Source organism: Mugil cephalus, chromosome 2 (genome assembly GCF_022458985.1).
Source record: "Mugil cephalus isolate CIBA_MC_2020 chromosome 2, CIBA_Mcephalus_1.1, whole genome shotgun sequence".
Classification (NCBI taxonomy): domain Eukaryota; kingdom Metazoa; phylum Chordata; class Actinopteri; order Mugiliformes; family Mugilidae; genus Mugil; species Mugil cephalus.
Genome location: NC_061771.1, coordinates 214,679 through 232,297, shown reverse-complemented (window position 1 = coordinate 232,297; position 17,619 = coordinate 214,679). Strand labels below are relative to the sequence as shown.

General features: G+C 39.2%; 1 long non-coding RNA gene across 1 annotated transcript; it reads left to right on the top strand.

Moving 5' to 3' along the window:
• Positions 1–4,824: 4,824 nt before the first annotated feature.
• On the top strand, positions 4,825–6,336 carry LOC125004380. The gene is made up of 3 exons (XR_007112326.1): positions 4,825–5,007; positions 5,727–5,936; positions 6,108–6,336. It is a non-coding gene; the product is annotated as an uncharacterized LOC125004380 (long non-coding RNA).
• Positions 6,337–17,619: the final 11,283 nt, after the last annotated feature.

The following is a 17,619-nucleotide window of genomic DNA, read 5'->3' as shown; positions in this document are numbered from 1 at the left end:
ACTTGTTGAATCGGGGCGACATTGATGGTGGCTTTTTAGAGTTGTGGCACACGTGCTTAACTCCGGGTAAAACTACTCCGAGTTGATTAAACTAAAAATCCGCTCTTCTGAAACCGGAAATTCAGAGTTTTCTAACTCAGAGTAGATCAACTCAGAGTTCTGGAGTAGACTCAGAGTTTGATGAACCCGAGGCCTGTATCACGAAGCTAGCTCAATTTATCCGGTTTAACCTCAACTCATCCAGATGAACTTATCTAGAACAGTGACGATCTGGGGGATATTGCACAAAAGTCGGATAAAGACATCCGGGATAAGTGAGCAAGCCCGGCTTGACCAAACCTTGTTGGTGCTTTCTTGGATTAATCGGTCGCACGATTGCTGAGCCAGGATAAAGAAAAGACGCGGCTTAATCAAGCATCAAGCCAGGTGTGGATTGTTAGGATAAGTGCGTGTTTATGTTCGATCACAGAATCACCGATAGGAAAATGGGAAACGGACGCGCGTTTATTAATAATTATAATTAAAGAACATTATAAGGAAAAATGGCAACACCAGAACAATTAAAAAGGAGAGGGAAAAAGCCCGACAGACAATAGTGGACCAGTTTAATGCTTAAGTAGCCCGAACATGTACAACTGATAAACTGTTCTCCACTGGAACGGTCATATATAGACTACAGTTAAAGGATGTGCAGCTGATTAGTCCATTAAAGTGTTTTAGGTTCAGGTTTAGGTGAAAACTAAATACAAGAATATTCTGCTGACAATGTATTTCTGTATGATTTTAACGGTCAAGAAAAAAGCACATAAAACTGACACCGGGGATGGTCCACCCAGCCAGGAGCTGACCCCAGCAGAAGGGCTGACAGTGGATGTTAATAAAGGGGTGCCAGTGATGGAGGGGTCCAGGAGGGACTGTGATGGACAGTCCCAGCAACAGGACATAGTAGCTTCTTAAGGGGTTCAGTTCTACTAGAAATCAAACACACTTGTTCATGTTATACTATCTGACTTAGAATTTTCTTGCAGTTTCTGGGGACATGTGTTAGATCCCACAGGTACTGGTAAGACAGCTTCTCCGTTTATACAGGGTTACGGCTTCATGTCAGTATTACCCCAACTGAATTCAATGATGGCACTACTGAAGCTGTAGCCGGGGTAACTCACCTGGCTACTAACCACCTTTAATCCTGATGTCTGTGCCACTTCCTCACGTCCCCCGGAGCTACCATTCAAGTTGCCTATAGTTTTACTGTCATGAGACTATTTTTGTACTAGTGAAAAAGGAGAAATAATTGTCAACAAAATCTTCTGACCTCAGAGTTCAAGAAACAGCTCAAGAAATCAATCAAAACCAAAATCAGATATTTGTTAAAATGTTATTCATAATCAGATTAATATATATATTCTAATTTGAAAATATTGATAAAAAAGAATTACTTATGAGCTGGATGGATGGAGTAGGGCTATAGAAAATGTCCAAATCTGTCCAAAAATCCTTTTATGGAAGGAAAGGCGTCGAGTGAATTGCATGGCCGATGCGACCACACCCAAATCCAGCCCTTTTACTGCCACAGTTCAAGTCGGTAAAATAGGAAAGTCCTATTGAACAATGTTTCTATCCCTCTGTAAATCCCTTAAAGCCCTTCACAATTGGTAATCCGATAGGTCCCCTCGACTTCGTACAAAGTGCAAGGAATAGAAATCCAAAATGTGAAAGATAATCCAATCTTCGACTGCCAGGCAGGGGGAATCCAGACAGAACTTTAAAGCCAAAATAGCCCTGCAAGGGAGTTGGCTCAGTCCACATGCAACGCAGTCCGTGTCCGAGGTGAAAATCCCATAAAATACTTGTTGGGTGTTACATTCAATTCAATTCAATTCAATTCAGTTTTATTTATATAGCACCAATAACAATACAAATCGTCTCAAGACGCTTCACAAAAACCAGCCTGCAACCTCCATTCATGACTTATTAATTAATACTTGGACATTCGATTATTTTCTGTACTTTTCCACTAACTGTATGTTTGGACATGTTCTGACCTGTCTTCAAGCCAACAGGTTTCAGTTCCCCTTTTTGCCCTACTGCCTGACATCAGTATCCTGTTTTTCTTATTCTGCTCCTGATTTCACAAACACTGGTTACATTGCTTCAACTATTATTCATCTTACACTCTATGTATAACATTCAATCACTGAAAATCAACATGTTTAATCAAAATTACTTTTAAATCATAATATCATACTTCTAAATTCCATTAATTCAAGTTCCGATCAGACACTTAGTACCAGGCTTTTAGGCTGTTGGTCAGCCGAGATCTCAGTTCACTTGACACATGGTTAGTTTACTGTTTATTTAAGAAAGGGACAGTGCAATTTCATAGAACACATGATTACCCATGGTTAAAAAAGCCAGAATTAGCCAGAAGGCTAGTTTTCATCTGTAGTCCCCTGGCCTTGATGTAAAAAAGGCAATAAGAAGCATACAATACATGTACAATATAATACAAGATACATAAACAACACTTACTGTATAATAAAAAAAAAAAAAAAAAAAAATCAAAATACAACACAACATTTTATCATAACATCAAAACATCAGAGCATCACAACATATTTTAGTGTTGGCAGCTATAGGTGTTGATAAGCCACGTTTTCAGTTTTTTTGTAAAGCCCTTGTATGTCGTGAGCAGTTTAATCTCCTCAGGTATTGAGTTCCACACACTTGCACTCCTTACTGACCAGGCCGACTTACTGAAAGTGCTCCTGCGCAAAGGAATATAACAGTCACCTCTGACAGAGCCTCGAGTGACACGCTCAAGGCTGTTTCTTTGGCTGATGAACTCTGCCAGAGGATCTGGCCCTTCAGGAGGCACTAAAAGATGGACTCCAGAATGCTTGAGGTATCATGTCAGTGTTGTGGAGATCTCCTGCTTATTTAGTACAAAGTAATATAAAGTCAGTGATGTAGTGCTAATAAAAATATGTGTTACAGGACCCAGAGACTGCACAGCCTCAAAGGCAGCCTGGTAACATTGAGTATATGCTGAAGTAAATTTACGTGATGCAAAATACTGCTGCTAATTGACATTTCTTCAAAAGAATTCGCAGACTGTAAGAATTATGTATGAAGAACACCTGCAGTAACAGACAGAGCTAAAAGAAGTCAAAATTCAGAGAGAAAAGGAAATCTGGAACTAGTGGAGCTGGACATAAAAAGGACAACATTGGAAACTACAGAAAGAGAGAGATGGAGTATTCCAGGGCAACTGTAACTGTATTTGTGATGGAGTGTGTTATTTCTTGTGACCTTTGCTTTGTGTACTGCAGGCTCAAAGCTGAAAAATGATGTTTATAAATTAAAATTTGATCTAGAAAAAATGTGTCCTTTTTTCTTTCACCATGACTATAGGGTATACAACTGATTCGAAGAGGTGGGACTTTGAACCAATAGTAGACAAAATGCACATACACAGAAAAAAGTATCACACAAGATAATATGTTGACAAAAAATCTAAATTCAGAATTTAAGTTTAGGAGAGAAAATTGGCAATATGTTGCTCTCTGACCAACTGGCCAGCAATGTTGTCTGGGAATCAGAACTCCAGAGAATGTATCTAATGATGATGCATCATTTCTTAACCTACATTGTACATTGTTACACAAGATTCTTACAAATATACACTACACATTACACAAATATAATATAAAAAAAAGATATGCCATCATGAAGAGGAAACAGGTGAATGGGGAGTTTGAGCTATATGTAAACTATGTTGCCCCTGTCAGCCGTAATAGAGACCATCTTTCAACTCCAGCATTCTTTAAAAGTAAAAATCTAATCAAATGCAATGATTCATATATTAATCAGACCTCTGACAGAACTTTGACAAGTAGTCTTTATTAGTAATGGAATATAACTATAAGCCTGACAATAATAAACCAAATGAATGAATAGGAAGATTGTTGAAGTTAAACACAGAAGTCAAAATGACGTGGAACCCTTATAATTGTCTTCTGTCAGTAATGTTTAAGTAGTGATATATATATATCTTTCCTATGTATTTTTTAATTTGGTAACGCTTTATATTAAGGTCCTTGTAATAACCGTTAATAGGTAATAAGACCTTTGTAAGTCCTTACAAGATGCTTATTAACATTATTATGTATTTATAAGCCTATATAAGTGTTAATAATGGTATTATAATAGTTAATAGCAGGCTATAAGACATTTATAAGCGCTTATAAGAAACTTGTTAACAATTTGCAAATGCTTAACAATATTGCTCATTTCATCTATTATCAGTTAACTATGCACTTATTAACAGTTAACTATGCTTTTTGCAGCTACCAGATCTAAAATGAGAACAATGCTTTATTAAAGCTAATAAATCATAAATTTATTATGCATTATTATGCCTTTAAAAATCTTTTTTGTTTGCTTTACTAAAATAAAATATAATTTATTATGCAGTTATTATTAGTTAACTATGCACTTGTTAACAGTCAACTATGCTTTTTGCAGCTACTGGATCTAAAGCGAGAACAATGCTTTATTAAATTATTATTATTATTATTTTTATGATTATTCCTGAAGGAATTTAATTAGCTTCAAAGATTTTTCCGAAAACTACCTCCAAAAATCAGTTTTCTGACTTTGTCTTGGAGTGTCATCCTGGTAAACTCAATTATTTTTTCCTCCCCCTTCTCTTTCCGGTGCTTTTGGTGGGACGCTTCTTTTTGCGCTCTAGAGCTTTTATTTTGAAGGCAGACAGTAAAACCGAAGTTTCCGGTGTAAGGTAGCGGGCGGCTGATCGCTTACACCCGCTTTCACACACACACACACACACACACACACACACACACCTGATCGATGTGAACTTCATTCTGATCCCGCCTGAAAGATGGAGGCAGTGACCCCAACATCTCCCAAGTCGGATTCAGTCGCGAAGCGGTCATCGAAAAGAAACTCAGAAGAGGAAGTATAGTGAGGGTGACTCCTCTGGTAAGTTTAACTGCTGCTAACTAGTTAGTGCAAAGTCCAACACGCATCCACCTACGTAGCTAGCAAGCTAAAGCTAGACGCATACTGTTGCTGCCCATCCATGGACGCACGATAGCAGTCACAAGTCGGTCGCTCCTCTGTTTATCATATTAGTGAGGAATGAAGTGCTTGCCCAATTAAAATAATCAAACTCATTGAATTCTCAACCGATTTTCACACACTTTTTTTGTTGTTTGCTACAAACACCTGACATGCAACTATGACTTTTTAAAAAAAAAAAAATAATAATAATAATAATGTCATTATAATGAAAACACAGATTGCAAGGTAAATTGCAGCATTATCTACACACCTATAGCTGGAAACAAAAATATATTATGTTTTATAGCCACTAATGCTGCTGTATAAATGTAGGTAAGGTATAAGGTATTTTCGCATGGAACCCAACCTTTTTAAATGTAACCACCAAATATCCTTTATAATGACCACATGTCTGATATTTGTACCAAATATTAGGCTACCACAGAAAAAATAGAATTTAGTGAGTTATGATTATTTTAATAGCATGGGCATTTAATTTCTCTTCAACTTTATATACTTTGGTTTGTGTTGTGATTTTTACCCCTGTCTTTAATTATTGCATCTGTATACACCCCTCCTGGAGCCCTGGAAGGCATAATCCATTGAATTGTTATTTCTGTTCTGATCCCGCCTGAAAGATGGAGGCAGTGACCCCAACATCTCCCAAGTCGGATTCAATCGCGAAGCGGTCATCGAAAAGAAACTCAGAAGAGCACTCAGGTGCTGCCCAAATGGCCCCCACTGCCAAGCTCCAGAAGCATACACATGAGCTGGAGCTGCTGAAGATGAAAATAGCATGCCAGGAAGACCTGATCAAACAGCTAATCAAGGAGAGAGACTGTTTCAGAGTAAGTCAATAATTACTGTTTTCAATATTTCACTGTGTTGTCTTCATACAGGATCAAGAAACACCAGTATGAGAAATGGTGAGCCATCCCCTGAAGCACCTGTTGCATCAGTTTCTGATTTATCTGAATCTTCTGAATCAAGTTCCTCATCCTCTACCAACTCCTCCTCAGACTCCACTCTCCTCTCCAAGCTCCTCAAGCTCGGAGGATGGTAAGAAGAAGAAGATGAAGAGGAAGAAGAAGTCAAAGAAGAACATAATGTCATGTCAGTTTCAATGTTTCTATAATTTGCCTCAATTTTTACAGTAATTGAAGTGTTTTTTTTTTGTTTTGTTTTTTTTTTTTTTGCATTTTTATTCCACAGCAATAAATAAAGCAGTTTTGGCATTCACAGTTGAAACACTTGTATTATGCTTTTTTTCTTCCCATTATATCAACCTTGACCACATTCTAGATGTGGAAGTGGAAAAACATATTAATCATTAATAAATGCATAATGAAATATTTATTAGATTTAATAAAGTATTGTTCTCGCTTTAGATCCAGTAGCTGCAAAAAGCATAGTTAACTGTTAACAAGAGCATAGTTTACTGATAGTAGATGAGATGAGCAATATTGTTAAGCATTTGCAAGCTGGTAACAAGTTTCTTATAAGCCCTTATAAATGTCTTATAGCCTATTAACTGTATTATAATACCATTATTAACTCTTATATAGGCTTATAAACACATAATAATGTTAATAAGCATCTTGTAAGGACTTACAAAGGCCTTATTACCTATTAATTAATGGTTATTACAAGGACCTTAATATAAAGTATACCTTTCATTATTTACATCTGTATTGACATAATTCCAAATAAACTTTACTTCTTTTCTTTTTTTACTGAAATATTTTGTCTACTGATACTAAGTAAGTGTAAATTTGACTCAGTAAATTTAAATTTAACACTGCCTAACACCAACCAGTGTTAGTTTTTTTTATGTATCTTTTATGTAGTATTAGTAATTAACTCACTTTCTGTGTTACAGAGAGGCCAAGCATGCATACGAACCTCTAGGTCATTACGCAGGTGTTCGGGTGGTTAGTAACAGCGCAACGAGTATTGTAATAATTTTGAGTAATGTTCATGTAATGAGTAATATTTCTGTGGCTCACCGCTGCAAAATTACTTCGGGTGATGGGAGTCTTTTATCGGATTCAGATAAATCCTGACAGTTACTCTGACCCGAAGCAGGTTTGTTGTTCAGAGTGGGTTACCTTGGTAATGTACCTCGATAAGAATGAATCCAATTTTGTGATACCAGAAACCCAGGCTTAACTCTGAAGTTACCTCGCTAAACCCGTAATCCTGCTTCGTGATACAGGCCTCTGCTTTGTGAAACGGACCCCAGGGAACCACCGCCCACTTACCTCAATAATAAAGTAATTATCACCTTTCTGACCAGCCTTTCTTAACCAAAAAATAAGAGCTTGTTTAAAGTGCAAGAGCTGCCAGGCTGGGGGAATCCAGACAGAACTTTTGAAGCCAAAATAGCACTGCACGGGAGCTGGTTCAGTCCACATGCAATGCAGTCCGTGTCCGAGGTGAAAATACCGTAAAATACTTGCCGGGTGTTACATTCATGACTTATTAATTAATACTTGGACATTAGATTATTGGCAGAGCTGTTGTATTGGATGGCATTCGATTGCACAGGTTAGTGGGTGGAGAAGGTCATTAATGCTTCGCCAAATTAAATACCCCCACCCTTCCCCCACACATACTTACACACAAAGTGATAGATGACTGTAATTAATAAACAAAAAGATTACAACTATCAAAGTATTAACCTCACGATCATCCAAGAACACATCAGGAAGAAATATGTCATCGTCGTCTTCTATCTGACCCATTTTGTTCTCGTAGCGTCAAAATTTCGCTATCTATATGGATGAGCTGGTTTTGTAGTTTTTAATCTGACGGAAGCCACCTTGGCACATGACGTCAGGTACGTCAGTCCCTATGCGTCAACACGGAAAGGAATAGTAAAATAAAAAAATTAAAAAAAAAGACAAAAATTCAGCCCAATAATAAAATAAAACAAAGAAAAAATTTTTTTAGTCCTCACTCGACCTGAATTATAAACAAATTTATATATTTCATGTTTGTAGTCTGAATTTAGTTTCAAATAAGGTCTTGCTTAACAAAAACAAATAAATAAATAAATAAAATATTAATTAAAAATCTTATTAATTAAAAGAACGGGGGTTCCAAAGAAGAATATATAATCCCGAAGCACTAAAATCCATTTTATGTTGTTTTTTTATTGACCGGAAATCATGACCAGTTACACAAGCTCAGATAATTACACAATGTGTAACTAATAAATGCAACATACACGCAACTTCAGCCTCCCCAACAACCTGCATAAAAACAGCAGAAAACGTCACATTGTAACAATTTTACACCGAGACGTGAAAGATTCATCGTAATAACAAACAAACCAAAGATTATATACACACCACTTTCTACACCGTCACTTCCCTCTGCCATCACCTTTCCATTCACAGTCCAGTCGTGCCACCGCGTCCTCCACTCAACAATTGAACTCCAATCCAGCACTGAAAAACTAAATCTGAAGAATTCTCTGAAAAGTAATTTAACAAAAGACACAAGTCGGAAATACAAATCAGTACTGTGACTTTGTAATTCCGTTAATTATTATGGCAAATGTAACCGGCTAGTTTTTACTTCTGCGTTGTGTGATGAGGATTAATGGGCCCAGACCAGGATTTCTTTGGAGGAGGCAGTCTCTGTTTATTCTCTGACGAAAGTATAAATGAAAACAAAATCCTCCCATCAGTCACGAACAACATGAGCTCCTCTCCAGAGCACAACAGGAAAAGGGCGATAATACATTAAAACACAGAAAAGCATACCTGACGAAAGTATAAATGAAAACAAAATCCTCCCATCAGTCACGAACAACATGAGCTCCTACACGCATTAAAGGACAGAAATATGTTAGCTTTAAGCTAGCGAGCGAATTTTAACAGTATAGCTTTAGCACCTAGCTAAAACACAAATCTCCGTGACTACTGTGTCGCTTTACCTCTCCAGAGCACAACAGGAAAAGGGGAGAGGTAAAGGCGGGAGACACATTTATGGGGGGAGGGGGGGGGGGGTACAGTAGCTCAGTTTTAAAGGTTCCACATAACAACTTAGGAAGACAAACATGTCAGGTAAGAACAATTTAAAGTGAAACAGATTTTGTGTAATTATAATACTGTATACTGTACAGTACTGTATATTTGACCCTGTTACACAAAGAATGAGAAAGGATAATATATAACCAAACAAAATAAAACTGAATTCATTTTTTTCCCCACAAAGAGTTTGTAATGGCCAAATAAAAACTGTAAAAGCTTTAAAACACTTAAGTGTCAAATACAATCCAGTTTAACAGGACCACATCCTCTGAAATAATCAGTCAGTTGAATTACCTCACTTCTGACAGGACTGTTACATTAGAATGGGAACTGAACTCTAGAGAAGGCTCAGACAGGAAAAGAGTAATGAAGAAGGAGATATTAGATATTACTTTTAGTGAGAGTAGTGTTACAGCAGTTTCCTGCACCTGCATTTTTCTGGTGTGCAAATTTGCGTAATGAAATACTTGGGAAAGTCTGTATTTTCTCTGCATTCCACACAACTTTTCCACAATTTTCCACAACTGTTACTTTTATTTTGAGGTGTAATAAATGTATTATCATGCTTTAATCATCAGAATGGCTCTTATGTAAATCCAAAAACCGTCTTTCTTGATGAAACCCTCTACAGTGTTTTGACATGCTGCTGTGATGGCCCAAGGAGCAGCAGCCCCAGCTCTGGCTTTGTGTTGACAGAATCCAGTTCTTAAGTTCTTTTTCACAGCAGCTTCCTCTTGCATGATGAGAACAGAGCCTGTCTGGCTGCCTACTGGGGTCACATGCTGTAGATACTTGGCTGCGTGTGACTGAGGAGGATGAATGGGCAATTTGTTACCTTCCTCCAAATACCCTGCTTCCTGATTTAGGCCTGAGTTTGGAGGGAGGGGGACAGAGAGCCCTCTCTCTGCTGAAGCTCCCATGGGGCTAGTGTGGGGAAATAAACAACCTCACATAGAAACAAGCTAAACAGAACGTCTCATCAGCAGCAAATGGCAACCGGGGTTTTGTTTATAGGACACAACACAGCTTTCAGTTGTAGGAATGTTATCCTGATTAACTGCTGCCAAGAAAACAGCTGTTATGTTCATAGAAAAACTAAATAAGTCAATTGTTGGTAGAGGAACTCAACATTATGTGTCACAGGACATCTGAGTATACATTTTCAGTCAAACTCTGGGGGTAAGGTCCAGCCTAAGCAAAGAGCACAGATATAATAAGTGGAGATCGTAGCTGCTATATCGACTATGTCAGTGTTCCTTCTTTAACTCACCAAACTGTGTTAAATTAACACTGTTGTATACTTAATTCGTTATTATTATTATTCAGAAATCTAAGTTAATTAGTATTTTTCAGAAATCATTCTTTATTTGCTCATTGATTATATTTTATGATTTATGTTTAGATGGTATTAAAATACAGTTAAAACTAAGATTACTTCTATACATGATTACATGAGTGTTACATGATTAGTGGCGTTTCATTCCTTTTTGAGAAAAGTTCGAACCATTGAAGAAGAAAAAGAGTCAGTAGAAAAAACGTTATGAAAAAGATCAGTTTGTTTTATGAGTTAATTACTTTGTAGCCGCTGTGATGTACTGTGAACGTATTTTTCGTCAGTAAAAACCCTGAAAAGACACCGACAAGTCCTGCTTCGTTTCTTACAGAAGCTGCAGTTAAGTAAACGACGGCTACAGCGACTAAAACAAAAGCGAGGAATTGTAAGAGCCTCGATGATGAAACTGCTGCGGGTTATCGAAGATGAGACATCTAATGAGGATGTGAGTTGTGACCGTATCTGCTGTCCATGTTATCGATAAAGGAAGCGAATCTCCTGGAGCTGGAAAAGGAGATAGAAGAGGAGATACCAGTGGACGAGCTGGAGGCGGACATCGTCAGGACTGTAGATTACCAGGACAACCTTACCCTCTGGAAGGCTCGAGCTACGAGACTGATTGAAAGAGAAGGAGCCGCCGCGGGCGAACGGATGTCGCCGCGTTGAGCAACGCCAGTGCGCACTCGAGCAGAATGACCAGCAGCAAAGTTGCCCCAGTTGCACATAAACAAATATGACGGAGATATATCGATGTGGCAAGAATTCTGGGACCAGTTTCAGACTGCTATCCACGAGAATATTGAGCTAAGCAAAACTGAAAAGCTCAGCTACCTGAAGTCCTATTTGGTGGGTCCAGCAGTCAGGGCCATCGCGGGATTAAAGATAACGGAGAGAAACTACGACGCTGCCATAGACATGCTCAAAGAGAGATTTGGAAGAAAGGACCTGATTGTCAGCGCACACATGTCTAAACTGTTAACCCTGACACAAGTTAAAAGATGCTCATTGTTGCTCATTGTTGCTCTCAGAATACGTTATGTTGAGTGTGAGGTCCAGATTAGAGGTTTGGAAGCAATGGGAGTAATGTCAGACATGTGGAGGATTGCTGTGCCCCATATTACTGCAAATGATCCCAGATGACCTTGCTCTTCCTACACACGTGAGATAGGCTCAGACCAAGAACTGCAGGTTCCAGAGCTCATGGCCTTTCTACAGAAAGAGGTTGAAAGCAGAGAGCGTGCCATGCACCTGACCAAAGCAGGAAGCCACAACAAGGAATCACAGCCCCCTAACCAGCACAGATACAGACCTGATTCAGCATGCGGAAAGTTCAGGAATTCAAGTTTGCCATCAGCTGCCATGCTTTACACCAGCAGCTCACAGTCCCCCCCAGGATGTATTTTCTGTGACAGCACAAGTCATAAATCTGAACTGTGTACAGACAACACACTTAACTTATGAAAAAAAGCTGCAGAAAATGGGACGGTGTTTCATATGATTAGGACAGCGACACGTGCACTGTAAAAAAATTTTTTAAATCCTCCATAAAAATACCGTAAAATAACAGAAAATTACTTTCTCGTAAAATACCGTAATCCATAATTAAAACAGTTGTGCTTGTAATTTTAACAAGATTTTGCCTTATTTTCAGGTTGTTTTAACATTTAATTAGAAACATTTTCACATTTTAAAACTATTAAATTACCTAGAAATATGGTAAATAAATGTTGTATTACATATAATGATGCTTAAATTTACAGAAACGTGCTGTTATTAGTTGGTTTTAATTACATTATTTTATGGGAAGAGATTGTATATTACTTTATATTTGATGTAATACAACAGTATATGACACAAATTAATGTGATTCATCTTTCAAAACACATCAAACTGTTGCAAAACTAGATATTTGGTTAGATTGCAAGAATTTACTGTTAATTTTAGAAAACATCAAATGGATATTTAATGTTTTACGTTGTTTTTAACATTTCATTACAAACATTTTACATTTTAAAATAATGAAATTACCCATAAAGATGGCAAATTAACATTGCAATATGAATAATAATGCTTAAAGTTACAGAAATGTGCTCTCATTAGTTGGTTTTAATGGCATTATTTTATTTAAAAAGGCTGTATATGACTATATTAGATGTAATATAACAGTATACAACAATAATTTGATCTTTTCAAAACATGTCCAAAAAAAACAAAACAAAAAAAAAACAGCTACAATTTTCCATTCTTCGTATTTTTATTCAACTGTAACAGAAAAACATTATTACAGCAATATTCAAAAATCAATTCAATTTAAATGACTGGTTCTGAAACAAAAAAACAACAATAAAATTCAACTGAACTGGTAATGAAAGAAAAAAGTAAAAAACAAAAAAGAAGAAAAAAAATAGTTGAGTTACCAACTTACATACAAGGCATCCATAACCTGGTCAAGTCACCATACATCCACAACATTGATTACAAACTTCGTCAAACCTCACTGGAAATGAATCCATACTCTATCCAGACAGTTGACGAGGTGTGGTGTCCATACTTGAACTACTTGTTGGCCATGGTGAAGTTGCAGTTTCTGAGCTGTAACCACCTGAAGAGAGCACAGAAAAAATTAGCTGTTATAAATAATAACAGCTAAAAACAGTTTAAGAGGCAGGACCAGGATAAAGGTGCAAGATACAGCCTTTTCCAACACCACAGCAGTCACACGAGTCCCACTATAGATGACACTGTTGCTTTGGGACAGACAAGCTTGTGAGATGTCAACACACTACAAAAAAAATACACACCAGACTGATTACACATGGGAACTAAATAAACAACATACTGTTTTTGTGGGAAAGAGAGGATAGAAAAACACCATCTGTCAAAATTTAATTGATTGACTTTGATAGATCAAAGGGGCGTGGCCGATAAAGTGGGTGTGACCGATCAAGTGGGCGTAACCAACTGTCAAGGTGGCATTTCACTTCCCTTGGGGGTAGGAATTCGGGGTCTATGTTAAAGTTTTTTAATTAGGTGAAACAGCGGTGTCACGACCCCCGGGGAAGGAATTCGGAATCTATGTTAAAGTCTTTTTATCAACCGCAATGTTCGGGGGGTCTCTTTCGTGAAACAGCGGAGTCACGTGTCCCGGAGTAGGAAGTCAGTATCTACGTTAAAGTTTTTTTAATTAAGTGAAACAGCAGAGTCCCGAGCCCCGAGGCGGGAAGTCGGAATGTATGTGAAATTCTTTTTATCAGATGAAACAGCGGAGACCCCCCAGTCACAGACAGGCAGATACACACGCGCACAGACCCCCAGTCACACACAGACACACAGACATGTTTCTATGAAAGTCACGTGATGCCACCCAACCCCGCCCATGCTTCCGGCCAAGTGAAAAGCTAATGATAACCGAAGATCGTTGCAATCCATTCTCCAGTCCGCGCCTGACTTGAAAAATAAAAATGAGCAAGAGAACTTACACCTCCGGTATCATTAGTGAGGCGCCTGTGAGCGTCATTCAGGAAGCCTCGCCAGGGATGGCACCGAGAAAACTGATAGTGTTTAAGTGCAGATTCCAGCAGCCGCCAATGGGCCTTCTTCAGGAAGAGTGGCGTTTGGAGACGGGTGAGAAATTTGGCTATTCTTTCAACTATCACACCGCTGAAGTGTGTATGTATCATCTCTATCCGGGACAAACCTTCAGTCCTGACACACCGAATGCCATAATCACTTCAAATGACTGGGGAGTACTGAACGGCTTGGTGGCCAGATGCATGAGAGGCGAAAGTATTCCATCTTGTGTCATGCTAAACGAAGAGGGAGAAGCCCATTTGAAGGAAGAGGGGGATCCCTTCGAGTTCCATGAGGGAGAAGAAGAAATCAAAAAATTCATCAAGATAATATGGGAGACCAAATCTGACAGCTCCAGTAAATGGTTTTACCGAGTAAAATTGGAGATGCACGGGAAGAAAAGTCCACCCGGCCATCTGGTGCTGGACCGTTTCAGCTCTGAAAATGGGGTATTTCTCAGGTGCCTGAGTGTGCCGGTTGCTGAGTGGATGAAGATGCTGGATGAATTGGCCGATCGCATCACCGCTCTATTCCAAAACAGCCGCCTCTGGAAAGATGTGACGCTGGTGAGAAAAGACATTTCTCATCTCTTTTAGGACTACAAGGCCCCCCAACCCCGCCCACTTCCCTGACCACAGCATAAATTTGAACACCCGAGCCCCAGGTCCGAAGAAGACACCAACTTCAACTTTGAGCACCATGTCTCTTGCCTTTGACTCAACTCCACCTCCGTCTCCTCTCATAGAGGAAGAGGTGACTCTCCCACCCACTCTGCCTTCATCTCCTCTCGTAGAGGAAGAGGAAGAGGAGACTCCACCATCCACTCCGCCTTCATCTCCTTTCGTAGAGGAAGAGGAAGAGGAGACTCCACCATCCACTCCGCCTTCATCTCCTGTGTCAGGTGTAGAAGAGGAGAGCTCTGCGGCGTGCCTCCCCGAGCCTACTACTGAAGACCAGCTGGATGCTGGGTTGCTGTCTTCCACCCTCCAAGAAAATATTAAAGCCGGCATCATCCATCTGCTCAACATTGTCCTGCAGGAGTTTCGTCGTGAGATCTGCTTCGGGTGTTAGGTAGACCACCCTAGCCAGAGGAACCATGAGTGCCTCTTTGAGGTCCCCAGCTTCTTCTACAGGAGTCACTTTCACTGGCTGATGAGGAGACTCTGGACACCGAAGTTTATACCGGCCCTGCAGCAGCTCTTGACTGCCCTTCGTATCTCCGTCGATAAATCCAGAATTCAAGGTGCGGCTGAAGCCATGCTACATGACCTGAGATCCTGTGAGAATATCTTTGAGACAATCGGTGAGCTGTACGATTCGCTGGTTGAAGAGGACATTATGAAAATAGCTCTACTTCGTGTGGTCGCCGATACCTGGAGAGGAGCCTGAAAACCGCCGGAATAAATTCCTCATTTAGAACACATTTATCTTTAGATTACTTTTTGAGTTTGTATGTGCATTTATCTACATCTTTGTTGTTTTTTTGTTTTGTTTTTTGTTTTTTTTCTTTACCCTGGGGAATTGTTTGAGAATAGTGTTCAGGGCTGTGAGGCTGAGGTACATCGTGTGGGAGCTATCTGCTATACTAGAGCAAGCTGTTGCCAACAAAGTGAACAATGATAAAAAATTTAAAATCAGCGGTAGCCCGAAACCTGACGAAGTTAAAAAATTAGATATGTTTTTGGATTTAGTATGTACTCGGGCTACAAATGTTCAATGGGAAGTGTTTGTGCAAAAGGCTGTAACATAATTCTCTGAAAGCTCTGTGATGGATATATTCTTCGGTATAATCAATGATGATGAAACTGTTGAAATGAATGTGTTTCACCTGTTGGCACTTTACGCTCTGATCGTCGATGCATTGTCTCATCACGTTCAAGATCGGCCGAGCGATGATATCTTACAAATGCCGCAAACATTGCATGTTATTATACATCAGAAATTCACAGCCGCTGTTCTCATCCAAACCTGGAAAATGTTGAAATAATAATAATGATTTCTTTTCTGCCTTTGTTAATAAACTATAAAGTCGAAATCAGTAAAGGGGTCTCGCCATTCTTTAACATACGAGGGTGAAAGATGGAGGAAAAGGAAGAACGTCTGATGAAAAATCTATATTATTCACCTCCACATCCGGGAAGTTTTGGAGGGGTAGAACGGCTTCAGAGAGCTGTACAGGACGAAGGTGGGGCTAACGTAAAAATTGATCGAGTAAAAGATTTTTTATCAAAGCAGGATGCCTACACTTTACACAAACCGGCCAGGATACATTTTGCTAGAAACAGAGTATTTGTATCACAATCCCTGAACCAGTTTCAAGCAGATCTATGTGATATGCAAGCTTTAGCAGAGTTCAATGACGGGTATAAGTATTTATTAACGGTCATCGATATGTTTTCAAAGAAGGCGTACGTTAGAGCACTGAAGACAAAAACGGGAAGTGAAGTGAGCAGGGCTTTTGCCTCGGTGTTAAAGGAGAGCAAAGTGCCTGAGAAGTTACAGACGGTCGCGGGTAAAGAATTCTATAACAAGACTTTTAATGCTCTGATGAAGAAGCACGGTATTACTCACTTCTCCACCACTAGCGATCTCAAAGCTTGCATGGTGAGCGGTTCAACCGTACACTAAAGACTAGAATGTGGCTATACTTTACGGCCAGAAACACGCGTCGATATGTAGATGTTTTGCAGGATCTGCTTAAAAGTTATAATGAGAGCTATCATACGAGTATAAAAATGGAACCGAACGACGTCACAGCTGAGAACTCTCCTGCGGTATTTCAAAAATTGTACGGGACATTTCCTCTTCGTCACAAAAACACGTGGAAAATGAATTTAAAAGAGGGTGATGTAATGAGGATTTCCAAGCTGAGGGGTGTGTTTGACAAAAAGTATGAGCAGACTTACACGGACGAGCTTGTCACTGTATCAGAATGTGTTCCCCGCCTTCCACCAGTGTACAAAATAAAAGATTATGATGGGGAACCTATCAACAGAACCTTTTATGAGGCCGAACTACAAAAAGTAACCATTACCAAGGATAAACCGTACCAAGTGGAAGCCCTTCTGGATAAGCGCACTAGTCGTGGTAGAAAACAGGTTGGCCTGAGAAATTTAATAGCTGGGTAGTCGCAGGTCAGCTGATTGATGTATAAAGTCATTGCACGCGTCAGTCTTCGCATCACAAAGAGTCATGGACGCGAGAACAGAAGAGGGTTTTTACGTGACTTTACCCTCTAACGCCAGTCTCAATGTGTTTACTGAGAACACTATAGCCAGCTACCGAGTGGATTTAGCACAACATCTCCACCTGGAGGGTGGCGCTGACAGAGATTTCCTATCCACACACGTGGTATAATACTCCTAAAGACAACTCTTTTTTTCATCGGATTGACGTGTGGGAACATGGTGCCCTGGATGTGATTGACCCCGTTATCAATTTAGACGAGAAAAGATTTACCCTGCACAAACCTTTTGAAAGCGGATACTATGACGACAAAGAGCAGATCATGAAACAGATAAACGCCTGTATGAGGGAAATTAGCACCAACGTTACTCTACGATATCACGAATGTAAACATAAGTTTCA